Below are 18,477 nucleotides of genomic sequence, written 5' to 3'. Positions count from 1 at the left end.
TGATAGGCACGTTACCATAATCGAATAAAATAATTCGAAGTGGTCTGTATTCTGTCGAAACTGCCAGACGCGGATCGCGATTTCGATCTTTTTGGATCTCATCAGCGCGTCGCAGACAGCTCTAACAGAACACAGACCAACTTTTACCTGCTGCCTTAACAGCGCGTTTTAGACCACAGACCACTTCGAATTATTTTATTCGATTATGGTTAAGTTCCATTACAAAGAGTTTCGATTAAATTAAACCAAAAGGGCTTTAAAAAGTAGCTAGTCAGTAGTTAGTATGTCGATGAGAGTCATATGCATAGTCGCTGATTGTGAGATAAAATATCACGTTGGAAAGCTGTAAGAGTTTAAAAGAAGTTGATGTCGTTAATTGCTCTCCACTTAATTTAATAATGAGAGTAAGATGTGCACGTAGGTATATACGAAACGGTTAATGGTATCAATGGCGTCATTATGAGAGTAAGTTTCCAACCTGCGTTAATTTGTATTCGCGAAATGACAGCGAATGGTAAAGACTGCCATCAACTTGAACGACCACTTTAATTTAGTCTGCGCGGAAGTGGAAGAAAGGTTCAGTCAATTAAGGGAATTAATGAATTCATTTACTTAGCGCCGTTACTTTCATCTCACATCCTATTAAGCCGACTTTGTACCGGCGATCCTTTAGCTGGTGGAGTTTTTCCGACCGCGGAGAAAACTTGAAAAGAAAATTCTATGTTTTCCATTAGGGATACCTACTACCATGTCTGCGCGTAGTTACTGAGAATTATATGTTTTTCCTCTACACGTGGGTAGCAATTTGAGCTCCTTATTCGGGACTTTTTTGTTTCCTTTTACTTCACTGTATATGTATGTATGACAGGGTTGCAATTTAGATGGAATGAATTGACTAATTACCACAATATTATATATTAGACGAAAAAAATAATCCTAATCATTATCATAAGGTCGTCAGTCCTAAGACTGGTTGGACACGCACCTCCACTCTTTCCTATACTGAGTTAATCCGAAAATTTCCCTAAAACTAGAACAACCCACATCCTTAACTATTTGCGAACAGTAATTTAATCTAGGTCTACTTCTACCCCTCCTAACTCCTGTTTCTGCCTTTAATATGTCTCTGACTAGACCTTCATGTCTAAGAAGGTGTCCTACCAACCTATCTCGCCTATTTCTTATTGACTTCCATGAAGTCCTCTATTCTCCTATTCTTTCTAATATCTCTTCATTTCTAACTTGTTCTATCCACGTTATCCTCATCATTCGCCTATAACACCACATTTCAAATGCTTCTAACCTTTTCTTTTCCGCCACGCCTACTGTCCATGTTTCACACCCATACAACGCCGCGCTTCAAACATACACCTTTAACAACCTTTTTCGAATTTCTAAATTAACAGTTCGCAAGCATAAAAGTGTCTTCTTTTTTTTACAGACGACACGACCGACCTCTGCGCTGTCCTCTGCTTTATATCCCTACTACTCCTTCCATCCTCACTTATCTGACTTCCTAGATATCCAAAGCCACTTCTTCTAATTTGTCGTCTCCTACCTTTACATTTGCTCGTTTCCTACTTTTTCTTCCCTTGCATACCAGTATTTTAGTTTTACATTTATTTATTTTCATACAGTACTGTTTTGTCAATACCGCTTCCATTTTATTTAAAACTATTTTGTCCTTGCTAATACATTTTCATGATAAACTAAAGCATTTTTAGATAATCTAAAAAATTATTTTCTTTTCTCTATTTATTAAAAACTCCTTTGGTTTGCGGTTTTTCGAAAAAAAAGAACTATCATTTCAAAGTTAAATGTTGATATAATAACTAACTCATATTTATTCCATATTAAGGCTTAGTGTCTCCGATGCAGTCGAGAGGCACCCCAGTTTTGAATTGACAATTAAAAAATATAAAATACTAGCTTTTTCCCGCGGTTTCGCTCGCATTGATGTTCTAAATATGGTTAGAGATCATTGACGACCCATAAAGCTAATTTTTTTATCATTCGGAAACAGTATTTTCTTTTCTGGATAAAAATTACCCTAAATATGTCCTTTTCTGTACTCCTAACAATGTGTATGCACAATTTCATGATAGGTTTTACGTTTTCTGTACGTGTCAAAAATCATCGACAACCACATAAAGCTAATTTTTTTATCCCCCGAGAACTATAATTAGTTTCTGGATAAAAGATATTCCGTGTCCTTTTCTGTACCCCCTACACTGTGTGTACAAAATTGCATGACAGGTTTTACCCGCGGCTTCGCTCGCGTTGATGTTCTAAATATCGACATGTCAAAGATCATCGACGACCCCCATAAAACTAATTTTTTGTGTTCCTCGAGACCAATATTTTTATTCTGGGTGGAATGTATGTTACGTTCTTTGGCCTACCCCTGACCATGTATGTACAAAATTTCATGAAGATCGATTATACAGTTAAGACAAAAATTCACATTCGCATTCATAATATCATTTAAGATTAGAATTATTTACTTTTGCTATTTTATTTTTTAATTAAACTGATTTGAATCCACTCAAACGTTTCCAGTCGACACATGGTGAAAAACTATAATTACTAAATTGAAATACTTATTCAGGATGCAATAAAATATTTTTAAAAACATCTTATTAAATTTATTGTGCAAAAATATCATTTATCAACGATTTCTGTAGGAATTTTAAGGTATAAATTACTTGATTCAATAAACTTTTAGTTAGTTGGTTTTTACTATTACAACTCTCGGAAAACAATAAATGTTGCGTGAAGCTCCTTTGAACTCAGCGTTAATCTTCCAAACTGCAGGATGACATTTGGCATTCACTGAAAAAATCACAAAATTTACTTTTTCTTATATTTACACCTTGCAGTAGCTGCTCCCTGCTTCTCTTCGTTCACTTTAAGGAGTAACGTTCTAAAAATTAGTACCTATATAAAATATATAATATAAATATATAAAAATTGCAGGATTGATACTCATTTTGTACACTTTGTAAAGTAGAATTTTCAACAATTTTTATTTGAACTCAATTCGTATTAGTCTTGCACGTTTATGTACACATTCTCTGCCTTTTAAATTGAAATAGTGTAGTGTTCGCAATTTTCCGAATATTTTGTGTGGAAAACGCTTTTTCGATTTAAATTTTCCAATACGCCACCTTCAAGTGTTTATCAATAAAAATTCTACTAAGCTACTCAATATAACTAGAAAAGGAAATTTCAAGTTTTCCATTACACCTTTCTTGTGTGATAAGTGGGTGGTTACCGACGCAGGGTAGTAACTAGAAATAACTTTTCTCCGAGACGGAGTCAATAGGAAGTTTCGTGGAATAAAATATCTATCGGGATCAATATATGCATGTACATACGTGTTCATATTATATAAAATGTTTATCTATGTAATATGTATATTATCTACACATACGAGGTCTGTTCAAAAATTATCGCGAATGTTGAGTTTCCGCGGGACACATATATCATTTTCGATTTTTTTGTAGTGTTATATTGGTACTCATGTCTCTTAGGCGGCCCATACATCTACAATAATTTTGTACAATGTTTTTATTGTGCAATAGTATTGAATACCCCCGTTGAATTCAAACGTTCAGTAATATTTATCAATACTATTGACAAGTCATTAGCGTCAATATTTTCATGCGAGAAACATGTCTGACGACGATGTTTTGGCTGAAACCGTCCTAGTGATTTTGTTGAAAATAGGAAGAAAAAGGAAACGAATATGGGCCAAGGAATGGTTTAAAAAAAGACCAGTCTACACTCACGAAAGACTTTTAAGGGACTTAACATTNTACCCCCGTTGAATTCAAACGTTCAGTAATATTTATCAATACTATTGACAAGTCATTAGCGTCAATATTTTCATGCGAGAAACATGTCTGACGACGATGTTTTGGCTGAAACCGTCCTAGTGATTTTGTTGAAAATAGGAAGAAAAAGGAAACGAATATGGGCCAAGGAATGGTTTAAAAAAAGACCAGTCTACACTCACGAAAGACTTTTAAGGGACTTAACATTAACTCAAGAAAACGATATCAAAAACTATATGAGAATGGATATTGCAAAGTTCGAAGAATTGCTACAATTAGTAAATTATTCACCATTTTGATGCTCGACTCCATACTACACGTGACTGAACTGATCGCAACTGCTCCAAACAGCGAACTGAAAAATATTGCGTCATACTAACCCTACACAGTGCAATAAAACCATATTGCGCAATAAAAATTAAGCTAGCTCAAACTTCTGTCCAATCATTGCAAATTTTTCAATCTTATTCCTACATTGTGCAATCATCTATATTGTACAATATTATTGTAGGTTGGGCCGCCTTATACCGACAAGTTTGACCTTGTCAAATGTTCAGTCAATTTTTAACAGCTGCTTTATTTGCACGTGTTTTGGCTCGTCTTCGATTTTTACCTTTTCCAAAAAATGGGTCAAAGAATTTGTATCACCTTTTGTGTGAAAAACAAAATTAAGTGCGCGGACGCATTCCTAATGTTCACTGTGGCATATGGTGAAGCTACCTTGGATCGAAGCAACGTTTATCGGTGGCACAAGATGTTCTCAATAGGGCCCAGATGTGAACGATGAATAGCATGCTGGACGCCCAAGCACGTTAACAACAGAAGAAATATTGATGAAATGAAGAAAATAGTATTGGCCGATCGTCGAATCATCGTTAGAAAAGTTACTGAAGACCTAAACATATCATTGGCTCCTGCCATTCGATTTCTATCAATGATTTGGACATGAGAAGAGTCACCACGAAATTTGTACCAAAATTGCTCAATTTCGACCAAAATAGTATCGCATTAACATTGCTAAGGAGCTGTTGGACTCTGTCCGCGACGACCCAAATTTTCTCCAGAAGGTCATAACTGGACGTGGAAACCAAAGCTCAATCAACCTAATGGAAGCTGTCCCACGGACCAAGACTGAAAAAAGCGCGCCAAGTTAGATTGAATGTGAAAGTTTTGCTTACAGTATTCTTGGATTGCAGGAGCATGGCGCATCATTCCACAGGATAGACTGGCCAATAAGGAATACTACCTGCAAGTTATGCGAAATTTGCGCGAAGCAATCCGCCAGAAACGCCGGGATTTGTGGAAAAACAAAAATTGGCTTTTGCACTATGATAACGCCTCTGTTCACACATTGTTGCTTGTGCCCGAATTTTTTTGCCAAAAACAACACGCTAATAATACCGCAGCCACCGTATTCTTCAGATTTGTCCCTCTATGACTTTTTCCTGTTCCCGAAACTGAAGAGGCACATGAAAGTACGACTCTACGCTACGATTGAGGAGACAAAGACAGCATCGAAGGAGGAGCTGTAAAAGATCACAAAAAATTGTTTCTTGATGTGTTTCGAGGATTGGAAAAAACGTTGGCACAAGCGTATAATATCTGGTGGGAATTACTTTGAAAGGGACATAATAGATAATGATTAAATAAATAATCTTTGATAACCACAAAATACGCCATACTTTTTGAATGGACCTCCTACGTGTTCATATTATATTAAATGACCATCTATGTAATATGTATATTACCTTCCCATACATACATAGATACATACATTTTATCGCTTATTTTGTGGAAAGAAAAATGAATCAACCGAAAAGCCGAAGACCTTTTGGAAGTAAATGAAGTTATAATAAATATATTTCTGAAAATAACTTCTTCAAGTCCAGCATTCAGTTGCCAATTTTGTAAAGAAAAAGTGTTAGTAATTTTTTACAATATGGGACGCATATTCGGCGTGGAGAAAGGGGTAGGTAATGTAGAATTAACAATTGTTTTCGATGGGGAACTGGCATGTGGAGATGCAAAGGGTAAAGATGAAAATTGAAAATGGGGTAAATGGTAATTGGGTACCTATATGGGCTTATTGTGGTGTTGGTCAATGAGATGAGGGGAAGGGTGAAGAGGGGTAGAGATGACTTTGTACAACTGTAAAAAATAGAAGCTCGAAAGGTGGAAGGATTCAATAAAAAATGAAACAGTTATTGCACGATGGTGTTATTTGTTTGGTTTTCATTCTTTTTCTTTAAATGGGAGCCTGTAGAAATTTTTTAGGTTCACAAAAAGGGACATGACCCTGACAACACCCACTTCTTTTGCCTTGTCTATTCCTATATACTGCAACCTTACAATTCTAAGTAATCAAATAAAAATAATCTTCGGTCAAAAAGGTTACTGAACGAAAATTAACCAAAGAATGCTTACGGTGGGAAAAGACAATACGAACGAAGTAAATGCTGTTGTGGTACTGTATTTCCTTTTAACTATCAGAATCAAGTCATTTACCCCCCTATGAACATCATTTATGCATTAAACTGTTTATTTTTATTCGATTATTATTCATATTTATTCGCGTCGTTTCCCCTCTCATTCTCATCTGAAAATTCGTTCTTAGTGTTCTAAAAGGTCAGTCTCGTCAGGCAGGTCATAAATCCAATTGACGTTTTCAATTTTCAGCTCCACTCCCTGCGCCTTCATGTTCAATACTTGTTCAGTGTTTTACAACGCCATCTCCATTATAGGAATCCCTTACCGCCCCCCCTCCCACTGTACCAGCAAACCTCGTATTGTAAACTATTTAGTGTAAAGGTTGTTGATTTTAAATGAGAAGAGAAACAATTTAACACATTTCATTAGTTGTCCCCCCAAAAGCTAGAAAATTTTATCGATTGTGAGCAATTTATTCTATTAATTTCGCATCGAACGGTATCATTTAATATGGGTCATTCCAATAAAAAAACTTATTCGTTTAGTAAGATTGTCCAAAGTGGGTTTCGATATTTCCGGCTATGTATAGCGTACAAATTTTGCCCATAGCAAAAAAGATACGGTAATTTGTGTCCAATGACTGTCCAAACCACAGGGTTTTAGCATTTATAGTTTAGATGCTATTTGGCTTCTTTGAAAGAGCTCGAGCCATGCTTTTCATTAAAAGTATTTGAATATCTGACAAACTACTACAGGTAGAAATGGGGAACTGTTAACAAAATTGACCTAAAATTAAACAAAAAAAAAACAATAATGTTAAAATATAGACAGTATTCCATTTAAAATAACGAAGTAGCATCCAGAAGAAATGGAACACCCTGTATGATTCTCCTTTACGTGCACCTATTTAGTAAAAAATATAAAAGTAGGGGTTTTACAAAAGGTGGTCTATCTACCCGATTTTACCCTATTTGTAATCGTATATCTGATTTACCTGTATTTACTTGTATACCAAAAATTGTTTATCTGATGCATAAGTTGCAGAGATTGGCGTGTATTTTCATCGTTTAACCAGATAGCTAGATACTGCCACAATACCCGCCAATGTGGTGGTACACTGACTATCTCGCCACGAACAGATTCACCCTACGGCAGAATGCCACACGAACTTTCACATGATAAATTACTGTCTGGCTTTATCATATGTATGTTAGAATGTTTTCAAAAACCACAATCCAATGCACAAGTTGGTACTTGTAGGTGTCAGTTGAGAAAGGCTATACATGCAGACGGTAATCAAGTATTGATAGTTGAAAAGATGAAGAGTCAGGCAAAGAAGAATAATAACTTTAATAATAATTAAATTTTATTATTTTGTTTACGTATTTGTTTAATTCGAAATGTGGTGTTACCGGCGAATGATGAGGATATTGTGGACAGAGAGGGTTAGAATTGCAGAGGCATTAGAAAGAATAGGAGAACAGAGAGCTCTATGGAAGTCAATGAAAAATAGGCGAGATAGGTTGGTAGGACACCTTCTCAGGCATGAAGGTCTAGTCAGAGATATATTAGAGGCAGAAATAGGAGTTAAGATGAGTATAGGTAGACTTAGATTGGATTACTGTTCGCAAATAGTTAAGGATGTGGGATGTTCTAGTTTTAGGGAAATACGAAGTTTAGCTCAGGATAGGAAAGAGTAGAGGTGCGTGTCCTAGCAGTTTTAGGACTGACGACCTTATAATGATGAAACTAGGTTGATTTAGTAATTCGAAAACGACCAAGTCCAAGACCAAGACCATGACTAAGACCTAGACTAAGACCAAGACTAAAACCAAGACGGAATATGCATAACCAAGACAAAAAACGAAAGACCAAACGAAAAATTATTACTTCCTGTGGATTTATGAATTAAACTATTTGAAGCAACATTAGCATATTCTTTGCTTGGAACAAAACGCTTTTACTATTTGAAATTTTCAATTTTCATTACTAGAGTTTAAGTTTAAAAATAGAAATTTATTTTTTTTTTATTTATGAAGTCATCAAAAACTGTTTTCCTTCACCTCCTAATATCTAATTCTATTATGTAGAATGATCAGAAATCGATGAAAAAAAATTTTGGAGCGATTTTGGCCTAGAGCCGCAATTCTGAATAATTACACTATCAGATTAAATGAGCAAGACCAAGGTTTAACATGCAATATTAAGACCAAGATTAAGACCCAGACTATATCAGCAAGACCAAGGCCGAATAAGTATAACTAAGACTGGGACAGTCTTGGTCTTTGTCTTGCTTTGCTCATCATTAGTTATCAGTTATGCTTTGTACGATAGGTAAATTAAGTAATTTACCCAATTGAAACATTTTTCTTTTTCACCATTAAATATTGATTGCAAAATACTATTTCATTTAACATACTATCGAAGTATCGACAAACGTCTAACCTTCGTTTTTTGTGTGTTTTGGAAAAACGCCGCTTTGCTCTAATGCTCAATAATACAGCTCATAGGATGAGTTATTACTTGGAAACTAGTGGGTTTACTTTATTTTCGTTCTCAGAAGTATAAGTTATAAAGACGCTTCACTGAAGCAATAAGATTTCTTTCAAGAAATATATGCTATTATATACGTATATTCTAGTAAATTGCTCGTTCAAAGTCTTTGAGCAAGATGGATAATAGCGCCAGACTATTGTGTAGACAGTTAGAACGTAGACTGGTAGTTAGTCTATTATAAAAAACTTATTCTGGACTTTTTATGATTTAGCATTTATTGAAAAATTTCCATTCAAAAAGTAAAGAAAATCAAAAATACATGGGATGTTTCCAAATTTCTGCAAATTTTACCATAATTAAATTACTGTAGCGAGCACGAATGTGTTTGTGTGCGATCGGGCACATGTATGCGTGAACGGCTTATCGATTCGCCGACTAGCCGCGGGCGCCTTTCTTCATGTGCGCCGTATTTGTAAATGTGTGTCATACCTGCGTTCTGGGAAAGCAGTTAAACAGTTCAAATAAAAAATAAATTATCCGGAAGTTTCCAGAAGGTTCCAGAAAGTAAACAAAAGAGTATTTAAAGGAAGAGACGATCGCCGAGAAAAAGAAGAAATAAATTGACCGTTGCAGAAGTGAATCAAGAAATAAATTGACAGTGATAGCAGTGAAATAAATAGCGCAGTAATTAGTGGTATATCAACAGTAGTGTAAATAAATAGTTTTTGTCGTTATCAGTCTTAGAAGTTAATTTTGTTAAACCCACAAACATTACATTACGCAGAACTTATATGCAATTTTATTGGTGCCATACGTGTTGACATGTTTATGTAACTATCTACTGCAATACTGTTCAGTCTGATTTAAGTGTTCGATTGATATAAACGCGTTTTCATAACTTTTCTTGTAACCATGAAAGACGTAGCAAAATCTCAGAGATTAATAATTTTCTTTTTGTGGAAAGAAGGTGCGAAAACATCGGAAATTATTCACCATCTGCAAGGAGTATTTGGTGTGTTTGCAGAATCCAAAAATAGTGTTTATCGGTGGATCGATAGTTTTGACACCGGTAGAACATCACTAGAAGAATAAAAGAAACATTACCACCTTCGAAGACCTACTGAAAGAGGATAGGCGAATGACTATTCCTCAAATTAATGTGTGCCTAGAAATAGGTATGCCACAAGTTCATGACATGTTGCAAGGTATCGACGCGCTGGGTGCCAAGGCTGTTGGGACCAGAACAAACACTCAATAGGTCTGATACTTGTCGTCAATGCGAAGAGCTGTTAGCTGATTACGGTGGTGAATTTTGGAACTTTGGTAAAGAATAATAACGACTGACGAAACGTGGATTCTTTATTTCAATCCTGAGACCAAAAGTCAATCCAAAGAATGACGTAAATCTGAAGAAAGGTCTCAACTGAAGGTGCGAGCTGTTCCGTCTGTTGGAAAGGTACTGCTTAGTGTGTATTCTGAGATTGCGAAGGGATTACTTTTATGGATTATCTGGCGAAATGTACTACAATTAAAGCAGAATTTTATTCGAATTTAATATCCGTTTCGCCTTGATGTAAGGTTTTATCAAGGTGAGTGAGTTTATAACTTTTGTTTATTATTAACTTCTATAAACTCACTTATGCCTTATACCAAGCTTTAGTAAAGTTATCTAACTGTAAGTTTGTTTTTTCTGATATTGTTATGTTATTAAATATTTGTTCATGGTTTAGAGCTGCAGTTCCAAGACTTTGAATCAATAACATTAAATGCCCTTAAGTTTGGCTTTCGATCGCTTTTAGAGCTGAAAGTGCCGAAACTACCGTAGCCCGTGGAAACTTTTCCGGTGCACCAGTAAATAATACGGGGGTATTATTTCTCATTTCCCGCAACTCATGTTTACAACATTTACGTATTCATCCGACAATAATTCTAAATCACCCTTCAAAGTTCCAGCGTAAGCCCTAAAGTCTCCGGGGCAAGTTTTCGGTCTGGTGGGCATTCGCGACGACCGTTCGCACCCCTTTCTTCTCCCTTGCCGTGTCCCACCTCGGTTCCTTTATCTGAAAATGTATTACACATACACACATATCTGTATACACCCACACAGTGGTGACTGGTGGATAAGGTCATGGAGGCATGCACAACTTTGAAACGACTTTCTTAAATGAAAAGGTTCCGCAGGTATCTAAATAGTCCGTTAAGGGAATTTCGAAGATTCATCTCGCTTTTTCCGAGTATTTTAAGTTTGTCCTCAGTCAGTCCCCAAAACGTATCATTACAATATTATAATTAAAGAATTCTTTTTTTATGATATATGTAGCTAGAAATTTACGCTTTTCTGATTTTTTCAGTTACTCATGGTGTAAGGCATTGCGTTTTGTCAAATTTCGTGATTCTAGATCAGAGGGATGCACTTTACAGGTTTTGATTCCCTGGGGAATGTCTAAATATGCGGCATAACTCGCTGTATTATTTTGATTAAGTTGACTCAGAAGTTTTATTTTCACCGCTCCAAGGAATTTCAGACCTGACTATTTGATATTAATTTCAACTCGATACCTTTACGCGTTCTTGAGTAAAACGGTTTTGATAGACAGACAGACGGACAGAGAAAATGAAAAGATACGATGACTTATAATTAAAAAAAAACAAAATGTACCCGCGAGCCTCGCGTTGACAATGCCCACGTATGAAGTGGGCGAAACACGTATCCACTCAAAAAGTTTTTGTGGTAATTAGGGGTTAGTCCTCTTTTCAATTTTTTAATTATTTATTATTTACCACAGTCTCCTTTTTCTTCTTTAAAATGTAGCCAATAGGCAAAGTAGAAAATCTTAAAATAAGATCCACGAGATGTTGCATGTCGTTATCAGATCGTAATGTTAGTTAATATTTACGAATTTGCACTAATGTTTTATAGCTGAGAAGATTTTGAATATTCACTGAAATAAAGTGTACATAAATCCGCTAATCAATTAGGATTTCCAAATATTTTAAAAGGTTAGGTAAGTGAATTCCTTTAGCCAATGATTGGGAAAAAAGTATTGATCAAAGGTCACATTTCCAGGATCACATTCAATTTTCACACAAATCTATTTTCAGTATACTGAGTCCAATAGGAAATATTATATGAATAGAGGGCGCTACACGTATGATCTATTTACACTTAAATTCCGTTTGAGGTTAAGCCTATTAAGCAATTTGGTATTAAGGAATCTGATTACTTTTTTCCTGTCCAATGTGTTACATATAGAAATTAGACCAGCTTAACAATTGAAATTCTTTGGTAAATTGCGTTCCCCAGAACCAGAATAAGATGAAGTTATGATTATACCACATGATTTTTATAAAAACATAAATAGTAGTACTCCATAAACTCAATTTAATATAAACTTAAAAAGAAATATTTATTTTCTGCAAAATGGTGGTCGCATAAACTTAAATATGGTTGCAATTTGGCTAGTTTTGATCATTTTATTACTTTAGCCCATAATTACTTGTATTTTTTATTATTTGTAAGAACTGGTATCCATTTTCATTCCATTTTGACACTGCACACCTTGTGTTAATTAATTAAATTAGTCTTTTTCTTTTGCACTTACATGATTTAAATTAATCTATCCTGCTGTCATGATCCATGACCTGAGGATCATAGTAATAGAGAAAATGGTAAAAATCTTCTCCATTGAAACCTTCGCTCAGCCAAAAATCCCCATGTTGACAAAATTTCATCAGCTGTGAGCAGCCAGAATAGCATAAAAGGGCGTTACATCAAAAATATGCTATGCACGAGCCGCCACTGTCGCACACACATAACATATTACATACTTGGTTCATGCACGACAGTACAGCACATTAGAATGCATAGACCTTACAAACACGTTCGCGATCGTTATTTAGATAAGTGCATTTGAACGTCTCCTTCACCATGTCGTCGACGGTGCAGTTTAAATCGAAATGAAGAGACAGACGCTTAAATTATTCAGAACAGATTATCCGAGATCTGTCTCCCGTGTCCGATTTACGTCGGTCGTTGATAATCTCTTCACCGTACTCGTGTAAAACGTGCTTCAAAATTAAATTAAGACCAATATCTATCTGTACCTATTGGAAACGCGATTCGCAATCGTCTTGCTTTGAGGGAGAAGTGGAAGAGTACCTCACGGTCTAACGTTACTCAAGAGTTAACTGTTACTGATGAGAAGTGGAGGGATAACAAGTTACCGTCTGTCACCTTTACGCTTGATTCGGTTTCTTGAGGAAGACGCGAAATATTACCAAGGGAATGCAAATTTCAGTCATTAATAGAATTCCTAGGTGTCCGAATATTGAGAAAAGGGCGAAGAATCTAAAGACTTTTGCTCTGAATGTATCAAAAAAGTTGTGATACATAAAGGAAAATGCTCGGAGCGTTCGAAATGTGGTTTTACAGGCGAATGATGAGGATACTGTGGATAGAGAAAGTTAGAAATGAAGAGGTATTAAAAAGAATATGGGAACAGAGGAGAACTCTATGGAAGTCGAAATGAAATAGGCGAGATAGGTTGGTAGGACACCTTTTCAGGCATGAAGGTCTAGTCAGAGACATATTAGAGGAGATAGGAGGGATAGAGATAGAGCTACATTATATCACTGTTCGCAAATAGTTAAGAATGTGGAAATGCGAAGATTAGCTCAGGATATGCAATAGTGGAGGTGCTTGTGCAACCACTCTTAGAACTGATGACCTTATGATGATGATGCAAAAATATTATCTTGCAGAGTTTACAATTGGGGAGAAATTTGTGGCCAGCTTCATCATATAACATATTATAAAACTGAGTATTGCTTTAGAAAACGGCAAGTAACTGGGCGAGGCGTACCCGAATCATATTATTATAGAACTTAGTATTGCACGAACAAACAACTATAACAGGGGCGACACAGGAATCAATTATCTTGAAGAAATGAAAGCGTGCGCGAGTCATACTACAGAACTTAGTATTGCGTAAACAAACAACGAGTACAATCCATTTCAATTTGTTAGAATTGTGACCTTGAAGAAATATGCGCGAAGATAGAAAGAATACACACTAGGCGTGAGCAAGACAGAAATAGTTGGAACAAGCTTGAACGAGCAGAACTCTCGATGGACGGTCTTAGGAGATCTGCTAGAATTGTACAGTACTAGACGAAAATGTTTAGCAATTTCTTAACAATAGAAAACAAAGCAAAAGTTTTATAGGTGTGTAGAACGTTAAGCTAATTCACGTGTTATTATCTTTGGCTAAATATGCTTTTAAATAAAGCATATTCTTAAATTTTAACGAGGCAGTTTAAATAATTTTGCAAATGGCACTGTACACTTTTGTCTGGTTCTCGCTCGTTGATCGGTGGAGAAATGAGCTCCGCAGACAAACATGATTGAATTTGGAATTATGCTACGGCGCGTCCTAATAAAGGGAAGGGACATATCTCGTAACTTCCTGAAACGAGCAATAGGTACATGGACGTTGTAGACGGGAGGTATATTATTTAAAACTGATTATTGTGTGGGAAAACAGAAGTTGAAATCCCAGGAGTATACTGGAAAACGAATACGTTCTGTTCACTTATTTCTTTTGACAGTAGTCGTATATCTTCACTCTATTTCACGTCCTTTGATTTTGCTTTGTTGTCGTTATCCATTAGAAAAAAATGCGTCAAACAAGTTCACCGGATGCACTGTGTTGTTATTTTGAAGAGAAATATTTTTTCCATGTACCGCGTCGTTGGAAAACTGGGCCCGATCTGGTTTGACCTAGTTCAGTGCCATGAAATAAAAGAGATCATTAATGTGTGAAAAGATGGCAAATTGATATCTTTTTTATTTCATGTTGTACAATGGGCGTATAATATCATGTTCATCACTGAACCGGCGTGCGGTGCGAGAAGTTAGCATCAAAGCAAATTAATGTTGCTACACATGACCTACTCCAATGTACACATCCACTACCGTTGTGCCGTTCAAAATTACTTTGAACATTTTAAGCAAAACAGCAACAAACATATACGAGTATTATTGAAGCGAAAACTTCCTTAGGAGAGTTGGGTGATTTTTGGAAGGGGAATTTGAATGGGTAAAATCTTATGTGTTCGCATGATTGTCACAGTGCACAGTGAACTACTAAAAAGCCGGCTTTGCTTTGGATTAGCTCTAGAACACCTTTAAAAGTGAGGAATTGATAATGGAAAGTTAGATTTCCTTTCACAGGCTGTGAAATATAAGCTGCAACTTTAAAATTAAGATCATTCACAAAACTTATAGAATTTTTCTTTTCTTCTTCCTTTCCTGTAAGATATTATTGTAGAAATTAAACCCAAGTTGGAGGTAAAATACAATCAAACTTTATATTTAACCTTCAACGTATACGCTGTCTGGTCAGTATTCCGGCAAAAATTGTGGTGGAAGAAGCTACATAAAAGAGCTTATCAGCCATCTCTCACCACCCAGTAATGTACATAAATATGAGGATAATAACCTTACCGAAAGCCCCAACTGTCCCGGCAATAATGACCAGGACTACCTAGCGTAATTGTGTAACGCGGTATCAGTGTAAAACATATGCAATTGGCCTGTCTGCGTACCAGTTGCTACGAAGGTCATGAGTAGGTACCTGTGTTTCGTGCGCTAACGAAGGTCAATAAGTTAACGCGTCCATCAACCTGGCAAGGGTTCTCAATCACTGATAGCTCTTTAACTGCAGAGACACGCAAAAAATTAGGTTTAATTTTTATAATAATACATTTTTTAAATGACTGAAGTGAACAGTTCTCTGTCCCTGAAGAAGGTAACCTTGTTACCGAAAATTGCTTCGGACAACTACAGTGTTGTGTTTTAGTGTTGGGGTTTGAGCTACTTTGTTTGTTCTATGTGAATTATTAACTATGAAATAAGGAATTACAACTATTTTGTGTTTCTGCCTACAATATAGGTATCTCTGAAGAGACCTTCATACCTGAGAAGGTGTCCCACCAACCTATCTCGCCTACTTCTTACTGACTTCCATTGAATTCTCTGTTCTCCTATTCTTTCTGATACCTCTTCATTTCTAACCTTCTATACCTTCTGACCTTCTATATCCATGGTATCCTCATAATTCGCCACATTTGGAACGCTTCTAACCTTTTCTTTCTTCCTGCGCCCACTATCCATATTTTGCATCCGTACAACACCGCGCTCAAAATATACACCGTTCGCGAACATAGAAGTGACTCCTTTTTATTGAAAGCGACTCGACCCTACGCTATCCTCTGCTTTATATCCCTACTACTCCTTCCGTCCTGACTTACCTGACTTCCTAAATATCTAAAATCAGCCACTTCTTCTAATCTTTCGTCTCCTATCTTTATGTTCGCTCTTTCCCTACTTCTTCTTCCTTGCATACCAGTATTTTTGTTTTACTTAAATTTCAAATATAACAAAATAAAATAAGTTGAATAATGATAAGCAAATCTATCTCGATCTAATGATAAAACAAAATATTAAAATTAAACTGAAACAGTTGGTATTACATTAAATATTTACGTAGAACGTGTTTTGTTCATGTAACTCTAATATGGAATATAGCGTAATAAGCACGTGAGCTAATTCAACTGTACAAATTACCTGCGAAAGCTTCCGGTTTATTTACTGACTAATTTACTGGCTTTTGAACAAACTTCACATAATCTCATGATGCAAGCGATCTCCGCTGTACGGAAAGCTTTTAAAATCAGAGACCGGTTTGAATACACTCACGTAAAGCTTTTACTGCCATTGTAAACGGTATAAGTGCAAGCTTACCGCATACACAGATATTATGTAAATAAGGGAAAACAACTGACTGCTTCCACTTAACAATTGGCAACTGAACGACAGAAATGATGAACCTAAGAATACCTACACTTGTTGATAACGGAATGATAAGGTACTTTTCCTCTATTCAAATATACATAGAATGTATTTATATCGAAAACATTTTGTTATTGGGATCCGTCAAATGGGAATACACCATCTGGTGGCAAAATTTATAACTAGAATGAGGGAAAAATTTACATAGGAACTGTGCACGCAAATTGTAAAATTGTTTATTAAAATAATAAAACACGTTAAAAAAGTAAAAATTTTTTTGATGATGGAGTCGACGAAGTTTTCTTCTAAAGTTAAATCAAATAAAAAGTTAATATGTTCAGTGAAAAGCTGCAATAGCACTTCAGACATAGATCTTCACTCTTCACCTACATTAACTACTTTCCAATAAAAACTAACCGTTTTATATATGTAAAAAATATATTCGGAAAATTAGAGAAAAAAGTAAACTAATAGAAGCTTGGATGAAAGCAGTAGGTATCAAAGAAGTGAATTCCGGAATAAAAATTTGTTCACGTCATTTTAATGCACATGATTATATTTCAGCAAGTATTTACCATCAGCCATAACCTTAATATTTAAAACTAGAATCATACTAAAATTATAAAGTGAGAAATTATTTATTCCTGTGTAATTGATTTAACACAATTCTAATGATACGATATAAGTATTTTGAGGTTAAGAACCTACCTGCTGCAATACAACAAAGTTGCAATAATGTGTTTGCAACGTTCTCTTAAATCGGCTTTGCACGTGCAAGTCATTGATATGATATTGCTTAAATCACCCAGAATCACCTCACCAATTATATAACGTGAATCACTTTTTAAATCCGAAGTTTGTAAAAAGTAGGCAGTAAACTTGACGGAATTTGAAGGCTAGCTTCCGGATTTGTTATTTCCGAATTTTATAATGTGATTGGCATTAAAAACACGCTCACCTTCAACGAAATTTCCTTTCCGAGGCTTTGTGTCAGCCCAATCACATATTGTGTTAATACTTATCATTTTATCGTAATTTAAAAACTTGGAAATTGCACGGTACACTATAGGAACTACGATAAATTTTCCCTAATCGGCGCCATGTTTTTAGGCTCCTCCCATTTGACGGATCCCAATAGTACAATATGTTTTTTAGGAAATAGTAGTGTTTATACGAGGTCTGTTCAAAAAGTATCGCGAATTTCGTGTGTTTTTGAAAATTATTCATTTATTCATGAATACCTACTTTGTCTCATTCAAATTAATCCCCATCAGATATTATACACTGATGCCAACGTTTTTTACAATCCTCGAAGCATTTCAAATCGTTTTTTGTGATCTTGTTTAACTCCTCCTTCGATGCTGTCCTCAATCGTAGCGTAGCGTCGTCCTTTCATGGGCCTCTTCAGTTTCGGGAACAAGAAAATGTCATAGAGGGCCAGATGTGGGGAATACTGTGGCGGCAGAATTATTAGTGTGTTGTTTTTGGCCAAAAATTCGCGCACAAGCAGAGCTGGGAGAGCAGGGGCATTATCATGGTACAAAAGCCAATTTTTGTTCTTCCACAAATCCGGGTGTTTGCAGCGGATTGCTTCTCGCAAGCTGCGCATAACTTACAGGTAATATTCCTTATTAACCGTTCTACCCTATGGCAAGAACTCATGATGCACCGCGCCCCTGCAATCGAAGAAAACTGTAAGTCACATTCGACCTAACTTGGCGGGCTTTTTTCGGTATTGGTTCGTGCGGCAGCTTCCGTTGGGATGATTGAGCTTTGGTTTCCACGTCATAACACATATCCATGATTTGTCACCAGTTATGACCCTCTGGAGCAAATTTGAGTCGTCTTGGACAGAATCCAACAGCT

General features: G+C 35.9%; 1 protein-coding gene across 1 annotated transcript in view; it reads right to left on the bottom strand.

The window, feature by feature from the left end:
• Window positions 1-18,477, bottom strand: part of LOC112905007 — a 133,559-nt gene that overhangs the window by 56,555 nt on the left and 58,527 nt on the right. The window lies entirely within an intron of this gene.

This window comes from Agrilus planipennis, unplaced genomic scaffold, assembly GCF_000699045.2.
Source record: "Agrilus planipennis isolate EAB-ADULT unplaced genomic scaffold, Apla_2.0 scaffold21, whole genome shotgun sequence".
In the NCBI taxonomy this organism is placed as follows: domain Eukaryota; kingdom Metazoa; phylum Arthropoda; class Insecta; order Coleoptera; family Buprestidae; genus Agrilus; species Agrilus planipennis.
The sequence above is the reverse complement of the archived record's forward strand: the minus strand, read 5'-3'. Positions and strand labels throughout refer to the sequence as shown.